The 12,463-nt window shown below is 35.9% G+C and overlaps 1 protein-coding gene across 3 annotated transcripts in view; it reads right to left on the reverse strand.

Moving 5' to 3' along the window:
* The window catches only part of Cht6 (Chitinase 6), a 572,389-nt gene that overhangs the window by 476,223 nt on the left and 83,703 nt on the right, over positions 1-12,463 (reverse strand). For all 3 annotated transcript variants that reach the window (XM_069834392.1, XM_069834390.1, XM_069834391.1), the window contains exon 2: positions 10,011-10,162. The gene's annotated coding sequence lies outside the window, so the exon portion shown is untranslated. The remainder of the gene's footprint in view (positions 1-10,010; positions 10,163-12,463) is intronic.

The following is a 12,463-nucleotide window of genomic DNA, read 5'->3' on the forward strand; positions in this document are numbered from 1 at the left end:
TTTTTACCTCTGGTAGGTGTCGTTGTGGTAATTTCTTTTAATAGTTTTGCTGAATTGTCGTCACCTCTAGCCCTCAAATTCATCACTGTGGCATATGAAAGCTCCTCTTCCTCAAATTCTTTATTCTTCCTCAAATCCTTTATTTTCCTCCTCTTACTTCTCTCACATAATTCTTGAAATTCTTTTGAAGGACGTCCAAACGTTTCTGAAGAGGAAGAAGCGGAAGGAATGCCTGTAAGTGGTAATTCAATTTCTTGTCGTAACCAGTCTGAATATTTAGGAACAAACATTTTTTCGCTGCGATAACATTTCTTCCAAAGCTGATGGCACGGAAGAAAAAAGCGCCTTCTTATTACACTTCGTAGAGAATTTGTGCCACGGTTGTTCAAATGTAATTCAAATTTGTTCTTCATATAATCCACAACATATTCTTCTTGTTGCATACGAGTCCCACTGTTCTTTCCTTGAATTATGTCGTAAATTTCTCGGCGATTCACACGTAAATTAATTTTTCATACACTGTATTCACACATTATACACTGAACTGAGACCGACAGAAACCCTCTGGACACTGAAAAGTCAAGGGCCTGTGCTGTTTACATCCAATAAATCATCCCTCAATATCTAAATATAGAAACATAAATTTTACTGCGTGCTTATCTCGCAACATGTGTTGACGGACCACGCGCATGGGGATGATTTGAAGGTCACGATTCACAGTTCTGCAGGGTTCCGCAGATAAAACCTTCAGTAACGAACTTATAAATGTCTACCAATATACAATATGTAAGTTTCACGGTGTACACTCGTGAACATTTTTTTAAAACTCTAAAACATTTTTTATTTTTTCGCAAAACACGAACATTAAAATTTGTATTTATTATTAGAACTTAGAAACAAAAACAATGATAATTATAATTTTTCCCTATACATAAGACCGTAATACATTCATAAAAAATATTCTCAGAATTTTATTTTGCATTGTTAAGGCAGACACATTGTTAAAAATTCAGTTACAAAATCGCAGAATTAATCACGAAAGATTTGTATCACTTTTGCTCGTAAGTATTGACCAGAACCTTTGAAGTATTCTTCGAAAAACACTTGGTCTCATTAGAATGACTATTGAGGATTATTATTGAGGTAATTTTGTATTTTTAATATGAAGTTTGAAAAATTACTTTTGTCCGGCTTTTTAGCGATTCGGACCACTGTGCGGCGTCTTCTTCATCTTCTGACAAGTCTACATCCGAATCCTCATGCTGGACAACACCATCTTCGGAATCAGAAGTGTCGGTAAGAAATGGAAGTCGCCTTTTCGACCTGCCACACTGTGATGGCGACGTAGGTCGATTTCCACGGGAAGTTCCTCCTTTAGCACGTTCATCTTCTCTCTGCTTCCTTTTCTTGGAATTCATGGGTTTCTTCTGTTCAGCTTCCTTCTTTTTACTCAGAGATACTTCAGTCGTTTGCTTGTACGGAGAGCTGGTAATAACTTGAGGAGATCCTGATCTGGAGCTGCTATTGGCTGTTTGACTTAGCAAGGAAGGCACTGGACTCACATCTGCTGCTTGAACAAGTGGAACTGATTGAGAATAAGTAGGAGTTGAATCAATTTCGTTAGCTGTTCCTCGCTGAAGTGGTGACATTTGTTGAATTGGCGATTCAGTTGTGTTGGAATGAGGAAAGTTATGTTGCCGGAAGACATTCCTATCGCACGGATAGAGTCCTGCTCTCCGAAACCCATTCAATGCACTTTCTACAGTAGCTGCTCAGGTAAAAGCTTTCCCAAGCAATTCTGAAACTTGGTAAATAGTTACAGCTCCGCCACCATTATGTCTAATCCATTGTTCTATCTCTTGGGCATAATAACCCTTGAAAAGTGACATGAAGCTCAAATCCAGCGGCTGCATCTTGTGGATTGCATGTGGCGGGAGGCATATTATGATGAGGTTATGTTCTCTGCCCAGCACAATTACATCTAAATTCCTCGTGTGTGAGCTGTGACCATCCAACACGAGCACGGCGGGATCTTGTGCACTAAGTTTGACGTGCTCAATAAAATTTCGCAGCCACTGTGTAATGAGCTCAGTCTGAATCCATCCTGAAGGGTGACAAGCGTAAATGGACCCTGGTGGAGCTCCATTCATCAGTTCCAGCTTCATATTTTTGTGTGGAAAAATTATGGGCGGGGAACATAGTGACCTGCCGCACTGAAACAAGTGCCAACTGCGACGAGACAGCCTCTTTCAGTTGCTTGTAAGGCAGATATCTGGCCGATCACCTTTGTGTGTTTATGTTGCACTATGCTTATTCCTGTCTCGTCACAGTTGTAAATCCTGTGAGGTAGATGTTTAATTTTTTCCATAGCGGGTTCAAAAATATCAATTTAATTATAATCACCCTGTACGTGACTGCAACAGCTAAAGCAGAACTTACATTACTTCGAAAGGAGCACACATATGAAGACACATTTTTAAAGATGGAGGTTGAGAAACCGGCCCATTTCTTAACATCCGCACACCCAGCTTATTTTTACGACTTTGTCAAATACACCAGTTGCATGAGCAACCACAATGTACAGATCTTTACAGATGGATCAAAACTATCTGAAGAAGGTGCTATTGATCAGGTCGGCCAAGAAATATACACACAGACGAATAAACTTTTACTGAATTCTCCATTGTGCAAGTCAATCAATTAGCTATTAAGGAGGCACTGATATGGACTAAACTTCAAAATTACAATTGTTCTATTTACAGTGGTTTTCAAACTGCCCTCATATCTATAGATAATAAGATTAACTTAAATCCTCTGGCAGTGGAATCAGAAGAAATTTAATACCTTGCGACAAACACATTTGCTTCTCATGGGTGCGAGGTTCACAGTGGACCAGCAGGAAATGAAAGAGCTGATGAACAGGCAAAAAGTGATATAGATTCAAACTCCAATTTCAGCTATAGTCTATGCCCTTACGCAGATACGAAAAGAAAAATAAATGAGTACATAATGAATAGATGGAGCAATCAGAGGCTATACAGTACAAAGGGTTCAGTTACGATAGAAATCTTTTTTCTTAGGGTCGACACCCCCTTAAGTGGCAACAAAATTATACCGGATTATATACTAACGCAATTTTTGTCGGGTTATGAAAAATATGGCTCTTATTTAGAACGATAAATTACATGACCACCTTTTGTTTCATTGTCCAGTATTCGAAAACAAAGATTTCTTTTGGGGCCTACATTTACAATTTTGTAATGTAATATATGACAAATCATTATTCATTGTGTTCAGGAGAACATGCTGCTATAAACAGTTTAGTAACAATATTATATGTAATATATTTAAGAACTTGTAATTAATTCAAATATAGCAGATACTGCATGTGTTAATTTTAAGTAGCATAGACTGGGTACCCACGTCAAATGTATTCTTATTATAATATAAACTATCAGTCTATAACTATGACCCTAATGTACTTTCGGGTAAAATAGAGTTCAAGAAATTGTATATTCAAATAAATAAATAAATAGATAAATAAATATTGTCATTATTATTATTATTATTATTATTATTATTATTATTATTATTTACTATTACTAGACTATTATTTCTTAAAAATAACAATATTTTGTAAAGACAAAAGTTAAAATCATGAGTATTTTACTTGTTCTATGGGCTTGCAGTATTCATCAAGTGTGGATTTAGTTAATATTCTTATTGCGTTGTTCTGTAAAATAAATATTTTGTTACTCTATGCACTAGGTATTTCCGTAAGATACTATTCAATTTCAATAGTGAAATGAAAATATGCATAATAACTTGATTTAACTTAAATTTTTGGTAAATATGTCCTTACATTTCCTAATAAGTTTAGTATTTAGATTCCATATGTAGATGAAATTATTGGGGATCATCAGTGTGGTTTTAGGCGTAATAGATCGACTATTGATCAGATTTTTTGTATTCGACAGATATTGGAGAAAAAATGGGAGTATAAGGGTACAGTACATCCGTTATTCATAGATTTCAAAAAGGCGTATGACTCGGTTAAGAGAGAAGTTTTATATAATATTCTTATTGAATTTGGTATTCCCAAGAAACTAGTTCGATTAATTAAAATGTGTCTAGTGAAACTTACAGCAGAGTCCGTATAGGCCAGTTTCTATCTGATGCTTTTCCAATTCACTGCGGGCTAAAGCAGGGAGATGCACTATCGCCTTTTTTACTAGAATATGCCATTAGGAAAGTTCAGGATAACATAGAGGGTTTGGAATTGAACGGGTTACATCAGCTTCTTGTCTATGCGGATGACGTGAATATGTTAGGAGAAAATCCACAAACGATTAGGGAAAACGCGGAAATTCTAGTTGAAGCAAGTAAAGCGACAGGGTTGGAAGTAAATCCCGAAAAGACTAAGTATATGATTATGTATCGTGACCAGAATATTGTACGAAATGGAACTATAAAAATTGGAGATTTATCCTTCGAAGAGGTGGAAAAATTCAAATATCTTGGAGCAACAATAACAAATACAAGTGACACTCGGGAGGAAATTAAACGCAGAATAAATATGGGAAATGCCTGTTATTATTCGGTTGAGAAACTTTTGTCATTTAGTCTTCTGTCAAAAAATCTGAAAGTTAGAATTTATAAAACAGTTTTATTACCGCTTGTTCTGTATGGTTGTGAAACTTCGACTCTCCCTTCGAGAGATGAACAGAGATTAATGGTGTTTGAGAATAAGGTTCTTAGGAAAATATTTGGGGCTAAGAGGGATGAAGTTACAGGAGAATGGAGAAAGTTACACAACGCAGAGCTGCACGCATTGTATACTTCACCTGACATAATTAGGAACATAAAATCCAGACGTTTGAGATGGGCAGGACATGTAGCACGTATGGGCGAATCCAGAAATGCATATAGAGTGTTAGTTGGGAGACCGGAGGGAAAAAGACCTTTGGGGAGGCCAGACGTAGATGGGAAGATAATATTAAAATGGATTTGAGGGAGGTAGGATATGATGGTAGGGACTGGATTAATCTTGCTCAGGATAGGGACCAATGGCGGAGCTTATGTGAGGGCGGCAATAAACCTCCGGGTTCCTTAAAAGCCAGTAAGTAAGTAAGTAAGTAAGTATTTAGATAATCTTGCAACGATTTATTTCTATAAAAATTGCAAATTTCACATATATTTGCATTGTGTAAATACAAATTAACATTTTGTAAATATATAGACCTACATATAGGTACACATAAACAAATATAGATACATAACAATAGATATAGATTATTATTATTATTATTATTATTATTATTATTATTATTATTATTATTATCCTATAATAATAATATTGGACACTTATTGTGTCTCTAAACAATTTTTGTACAGACTTTTGCCCATTGGGCGCTTTACATATTATTATTATTATTATTATTATTATTATTATTATTATTATTATTATTATTATTATAAATGGTTTCTTCTTATTTTTCGATGTTCTACTAATTGTGCCTCACAAATTTTTAGGAATTTGAACCTTATTATTATAGAATAATAATAATAAATAATAATAATAATGATAATAATAATAATAATAATAATAATAATAATAATACATAAATATAAAAAGGAACATAATATTGTTAGAAATATTTTAGGACCGAATGATGAGTGAGTATGCTCTGTTTGAGAAATTAAGTAATTAGGTAGTTTATATGAGCTAGTTTTGTACCGATCCACATACAAATTATTTTAATCAATTTCTTCTTATGAATATGCCTAGTAGTAAACAATGATATTCCTGTTTTCAGATTTAATAAAACATCATTAGCAATAAACCAATTCTGTGCCTGTAGCAATGATAAAGCAGGATTACTCGGAAGTTACTTTAAATTACCATGACAATTAAGAAGAGTAGTGTCATCAATGTAAACCTCTAATTGGGTATTCACATTGTTCATTTATCATTATTAGATTACTGCTACTCCTAAAGTCCACCACGTTGCTGAGTGGACATCGATGCAGTACACAATGGGACATACGGGTAATCTCTATAGCCTATTTAAGAAATTCACATCTCTCTTGACAGATTTCAATGAAACTTTGTATATTAGTCACAATTAGCAAACTCGTTTAGTGTACGAAGCCTGAAAACGTATTGATAAGGGAATGGAATGGAATGAAATTTACGGGATAGTGACACTATGATCCAGCACTGCGACCTGTTACGATCTATTGCGCTAACCTTCAAGCTAGACGCATTACAAACCTACACCGGCTGATTACACTAAGGTTCGCTGCGTGCCCAGGTTTCGAGCAGGCAACCCCTTCGTCACTAGAACAGCCCCCTCCGTGTCGCCAGCCGGCGATCGGTGATGCTATGGAACTATGACGAAATTGAGAAATGTTGACAGAATGATGTAGATGCTTAATATGGGGAAAAACGGAACCCCTAGAAAAACCCCCCCTACGACCTTGTCCGCCATGTGTATCACTACGGATCTTTCAATGAAAAATCTCAGACCTGACTGGGACTCGAACCCGGGCCGCCTGCGTGACAGGTCGCAGGTTCACCATTCATGAGTTTCTTCTGTTCAGCTTCCTTCTTTTTACTCAGAGATTCTTCAGTCGTTTGCTTGTACGGAGAGCTGGTAATAACTTGAGGAGATCCTGATCTGGAGCTGCTATTGGCTGTTTGACTTAGCAAGGAAGGCACTGGACTCACATTTGCTGCTCGAACAAGTGGAACTGATTGAGAATAAGTAGGAGTTGAATCAATTTCGTTAGCTGTTCCTCGCTGAAGTGGTGACATTTGTTGAATTGGCGATTCAGTTGTGTTGGAATGAGGAAAGTCATGGATACCGCAAGGAAACTATCCCTTTATTTGGGACAAACGTATACAAAAATAACTTCTCATCCAACAGATGTTAAAAAACACTTTATAGATCAGCTACAAGTATCATACTTGTTTTGTATGTAAAGTCTGATTACGTTTGGACGAGGGAAACTACGCGTTTATAGGGGATGATTGTATACAAGAATAATAACTTCTGTCCTATCCAGCAGATGTTCATAAAACTTTATACAATAGTTACAGACATAGATAAAATACTTATTATGTGGATATGTTGCAACCTTTCCAATTTTTGTATCAATAATTACGAACTGAACATTGTATAATTCTTAATATTAAAATATAAATTAAATAATTTATAATGAAGACTTACTTTCTATTAGACTGCTTCTGAAATGTTCATTAAGATATTATATTTTCAACTATGAATTTATTTTTATTTCCAGTTTGAAATTAGAATTTCAAAAGTCTTAATTTACTATGTACTTTTTTTTTTACTAACCATGACAGTATTTTGGACAAGTTGCACACTCACCTCATTCTGGTATTTCACTTCGATATATTCTACATGTCGTACCTATGCAGTCCGGTCAGTGCCCATTTCTGTCTACGAGTATGTGTTCGACAGCAATTTTCTATTAATAGATGAACATCATTATTCACTTTCTTTCCGTCTATTCCACGCCAAACGCCAAAAATATGTCGATGCACAGGATGCCAACTCACCAGGTATACCAACAGCAAAAAACACACTAACTATAGAAACGTGGTGATTTCTAGCGGGCACGTTTGTGATTAGATTGCTTTTAAGGCACCAGGAAATATTTTATTTGCAAGATATATATGAAATGTCCGAGAATCATTTCTATAGATAAAGTTTCTGAATGATCAGTTTCTTATGAAAGATAGTATATAATTATCATTTACTCTACAAATAACGAGTTCAAAACAAACAACCGACTTCATTGTTATAGTACCTCTTTCTGCAGTGGTTCCTAAATTCTTTGGACTCGCGAACCCCTTTCACAAAAATCTGAATTGAGTGAAACCCTTATTAATATCAATAATATTAAACAACTTCAAATTAATTTAAAGTTGCTGTAGTAACGGTAAATAGGTTTACTTTACGATTTTCCTCCAAAAATAACGCAGCAACGAATAAAATATCGATATTACATAAGTTCAAATAATTATACATTTATTGAACATGAAAAAATTAAAACCGAAATTAAATAGGTACCGGTAATTTATCGCTTTTAGCGCGGGTCAGAAATAAGTATTGCGCTTTATGATAGACTGCAGGTTCTAGTTCCTGTCACTTATTCAATCACATAAAGCCATAGCATAGCGGACTGTCTTTGTACCCGCCTGCCTGCTCATCCCTTCCATTGCCTAGTACGTATTTCCGTGTCCACAGTCAGAATCTTCTCCATATCTGTCAATCGATATCTAAATACATGCTTCATTTCAAAGAACTGAAAACAATATATAATCCATATGGAGTCATAGTTTATACAATTCGATATTCCAAGTGTAACTTATACAGTCACGAAGCTTGAGTTGTGAGGGTGCTAGGAACAATAGACTGTGCCGATACTATTTCGCATTGTCTGTAATGAGGCGATATTAGCGAACCTAGTGCTTAGCAACTATCTATGGATGCATATTTACTACTTATTGAGCTTCATGACTGTATATACTAAACTGTGATAATACCATAACAATAAAAACAATAACCTCAAAATCCGGCAGTAAAAAAAAAATTATGGCGAACCTCTTGCAAAATAGGAGGTTCGCAGAGGGTGTTCGCAGATTCACAGTTTGGGAAACGATGTCTTTCTGGATATAAGAGCTATTTCATCTCAAATCGACCGAAATATAGAGAAAATTGACCTTACAATTTATAAATACAATGAAACTTTTTTTGTACGTAGAGAACTGTGATACAATGCTTTGTGCAAAGTTTGAGGCATCAGAACTTCATAGCGTTTAAATTTAAAATATTTAAATTTATCGTATTTTCATAAAATCAGCAACTTTAAACTGTTGTAGCTCCGAAACCCTTTCACCCAATGATCAAAATCATGATTTATTTTGATGCTGAGATATTAAAAACAGAATTTCTTACTTTTTATGGAAATGGAGAAATTTAGATGTTTCCTCATTAAGACGCCTTTGCCAAGGAAAAAATATTTTTAAAATATATAGTTAGATTCCGCATTGAAAGTAAAAATAAACACATTTTTACTGATGGCATGTTGATAAAGTATTGAAAATATCACATAAAGAAAATAAATAGTACACGCGTGAACTAACCAGCTGACTGTGAGACGGGAGCTAGCCGAGATAAGCAAGGCCAGGAGACAAACACGTGATGTTTCGTCTAGTAGCGCATAGCTGGGCTAGCTTTATCACAAGCTTTCATAAACACAGGAGTAAAATGACGCCCAACGCTCGCTTATCTTCAGCTCTCGGCCAGTGCATGCGGTACTGCGCCGTTCAACTCCAGGCGTGTGAAAATAATCTATTTAATACCTCGAAACTTATTGCCACTAAGCAAACAATCCCGAATCCTTCTTAATAATGCAAGGTTCTTCTCAATTTTTTTTTTTTTTTTTTTTTTTACATTTTTACAAATTGTCAAAAAGCCTAAAAGTAAGTAAAATCAGATTATCTGTCTCTCTGTGTACAATAAAAATAAGGATTACTTCTTAACATAACCTACCAAAGTCAGCTTTAAAATGAGCTCCCGTTCAATGTTCTGCAGTAAATGGTTCCAGAGTTCTGAGAGCTGAAAGAGGCTTGTTTTTATAAAATACGCTAAATTTGTCGCTCAACAATACGAAAACCGTTTGACTTTCGATAGTATAGTTTTGAAAATGCACTCTCCTCAGCACCTGGTATAAATAGGGAAAAAATTAGAATATAAAAAACGAGGTTTTTTACTGATCGATTTCATATGGAATAGCCCATAAGAAGGCCTAAGGAACTTTATTTTTACCAGAAGACAATACTGTCAACACAGTTGAACTCTTTTAGGATGTTTCAATTAAATTAAAATTATCTATTTTTAATACTACAAAAATATAAATAAAAAAGTGAACATAGACTCTAACAAAGAAGAAAAGACAATATGTCTGTGAATACTCACGTTCACGCGCAGATCCGCAGGCTCGAGCTGTACTTCTCTGTAGACGTAGATGCTCTGAATTCTTGATTAACCAGCAGTGCCGTATGACTACGTGAAAGTGGCCGGTCACCCGCCACTCCAATACGTTCTAGATCGTTTGGTCGGTTCGTACACTGCATTGTAAATGAAGGAAAAGTGAAGGGTCAGTTCATTCTTGTGGCCGGAATGAAGGAATGCTACCGGAGAAGGCAGCATTCCAATCACATGCTATGCGAATATGTGAAAGATGATAGTGATGATGATTATTATTACTACTACTACTACTATTATTATTGTTGTTGTTAGCATTGTGATTGTTACAATAATCATAATTATCTGTATCCGTTTAGTTGTAAAGCACGAGTAAATTATAACTGTGTTGTAGTAAGTATGTGAGGGTCATTGTTCCGGCCAACCTTGAGAACACACGGTTATCCTTGTGCTCCATGTTGGCGGATGTTAATGCAGTTGGAGTCCTATATAACAGTACAGAGAGGGGGAGTTGTCTGCCTCTGAGCCCCTGAAGTAAGGACTGTATATGCACTTTAGACAGATTTTGTAAACACATGTAATGTAAAGCGGCGAAAATTAATTTTTGTTTGGAAAACGCTTCTTTAGTTGGAGTGATTTTCCACAAAAGTAAAGGTCTACCATAAAAATTATGCAACCCCATAAAATGTTGTAATAAATAGAAGAATAATTACATTATCTCCAGATCTTTCAATGTCATGTAACTTATAATAACAGCATCAGCAGCAACAACAAAATAATAATAATAATAATAATAATAATAATAATAATAATAATAATAATAATAATAATAATAATAATAATACTAATAATATGTAAAGCGCCCAATGGGCAAACGTCTGTACAAAGGTGCTTAGAGATACACTAAGTGTCACACTGTTCACTACACAATGGGAAGAATGTCTGTATGACTCTAGTCTGTACAAAATTGAATCAGCGATACTGATCTCTTTGTAATCCCTAGGTACTTAATTGTCATTTCGGCGCCATCGTATATCCTCCGCAGACGATGCAGTCATCTTTACTCAGTCGTCCTCCTCTCCTAAATACCATTAGTTCGATCTTCAATGCATTCACTGCTAGTTCGTTTTCATCTGCCCATTGGGTAATGAGATCCATTCCTTTCTGCAGATCCTTTATGTTATCGGAGGCTAGGACCATATCATCTGCATATATGTACACATTTAGGTTCTTTACACCCTAGAGACAGATATAAAGCATTATGTTTGTTTAACTTCACAATTACATTTTCAGTTCATTTTAGAGCAGTGAGACGAAAACAATAACCAGTAAATGGAAAGATAATCTAATATAAGAAGCTGAAATGGGAATTTTGAGGCCAGTGAAGGGCTGTACGAGACTAATACTATGTAAAAATCAGAACGCTTGATAAGAACGAACTACAAAATAAATGGTGCCATCAAAATTACACACCTTCTAATCTGTGTATACTTTTTGCATTCCGAAACAATTTAGATCCTCAAGCTATCGGTTACATTACTGTTTACGTTTAACAACCACATTCTTACATTCTACTTTGCATTCCATTTCACTCGAAAGGTACACGTTTCCGAGCTCACCTACGGTGTCGAAAACTCACTTTAAACGTATATTCATAGAAAACAGATACAGAGGAGAAGGAAGAATGAAAGGAATGAAGAAATAAATAAAGAAATAACGAAACAAAGAGAGAAGGATATTACATACGAGGGACGTCCAGAAAGTAAGTTTCCCTAGGTCGTCAAAAGAAAGAAAACACAATTCCATGAGCAAATGTTATTGTAGCAGATAAAACAAATGTTGCACTATTTTTTCACACAATCAACCCCAGAATTGAGACATTTATCACATCATGGAATTAACTTCTGTAACCTTGTGTCGTAGAAATCTGCCGCCTGGCATAGGAAACAGTGTGTGACACCCGCATGCAACTCTGCATCACTGTCATGCTTACCGAACAGCAATTTCTTGAGGTGCAAGAAAAGAGGAAATCTCTGGGGACGAGATCCGGACAATAAGGTGGATCACAACACCTGCACTGAGCATCCCGCACCGCTTGTTTTGAATGGCCCTTCGCAAATTCGGCAGTGTTGCACAGTAACGCTATGCGTTCACCGTCTCACCTCTGGTCAGGAACTCGATGAGCGGAATGCCCTTTCTGTCCCAAAAGACCTTGCACAACACTTACCGCTTCGACAAAATCTACTTGAATTTGGTCCTGGTTGGAGATCCAATGTGACGCCAATGCATTGACTGCAGTTTGGTTTCTGGTGTAAAGTGTGTAACCCACGTTTCATCGCCTGTGACGATCCGGTCCAGAAACTCGTCGCCGTCATCGTGGTACCGCTCCAAAAATGTCAATGCTGATCTCATGAGCTTTGATTTGTGTTTGGGTATCAGTTGCT

This window comes from Periplaneta americana, chromosome 9 (genome assembly GCF_040183065.1).
Source record: "Periplaneta americana isolate PAMFEO1 chromosome 9, P.americana_PAMFEO1_priV1, whole genome shotgun sequence".
In the NCBI taxonomy this organism is placed as follows: Eukaryota; Metazoa; Arthropoda; class Insecta; order Blattodea; family Blattidae; genus Periplaneta; species Periplaneta americana.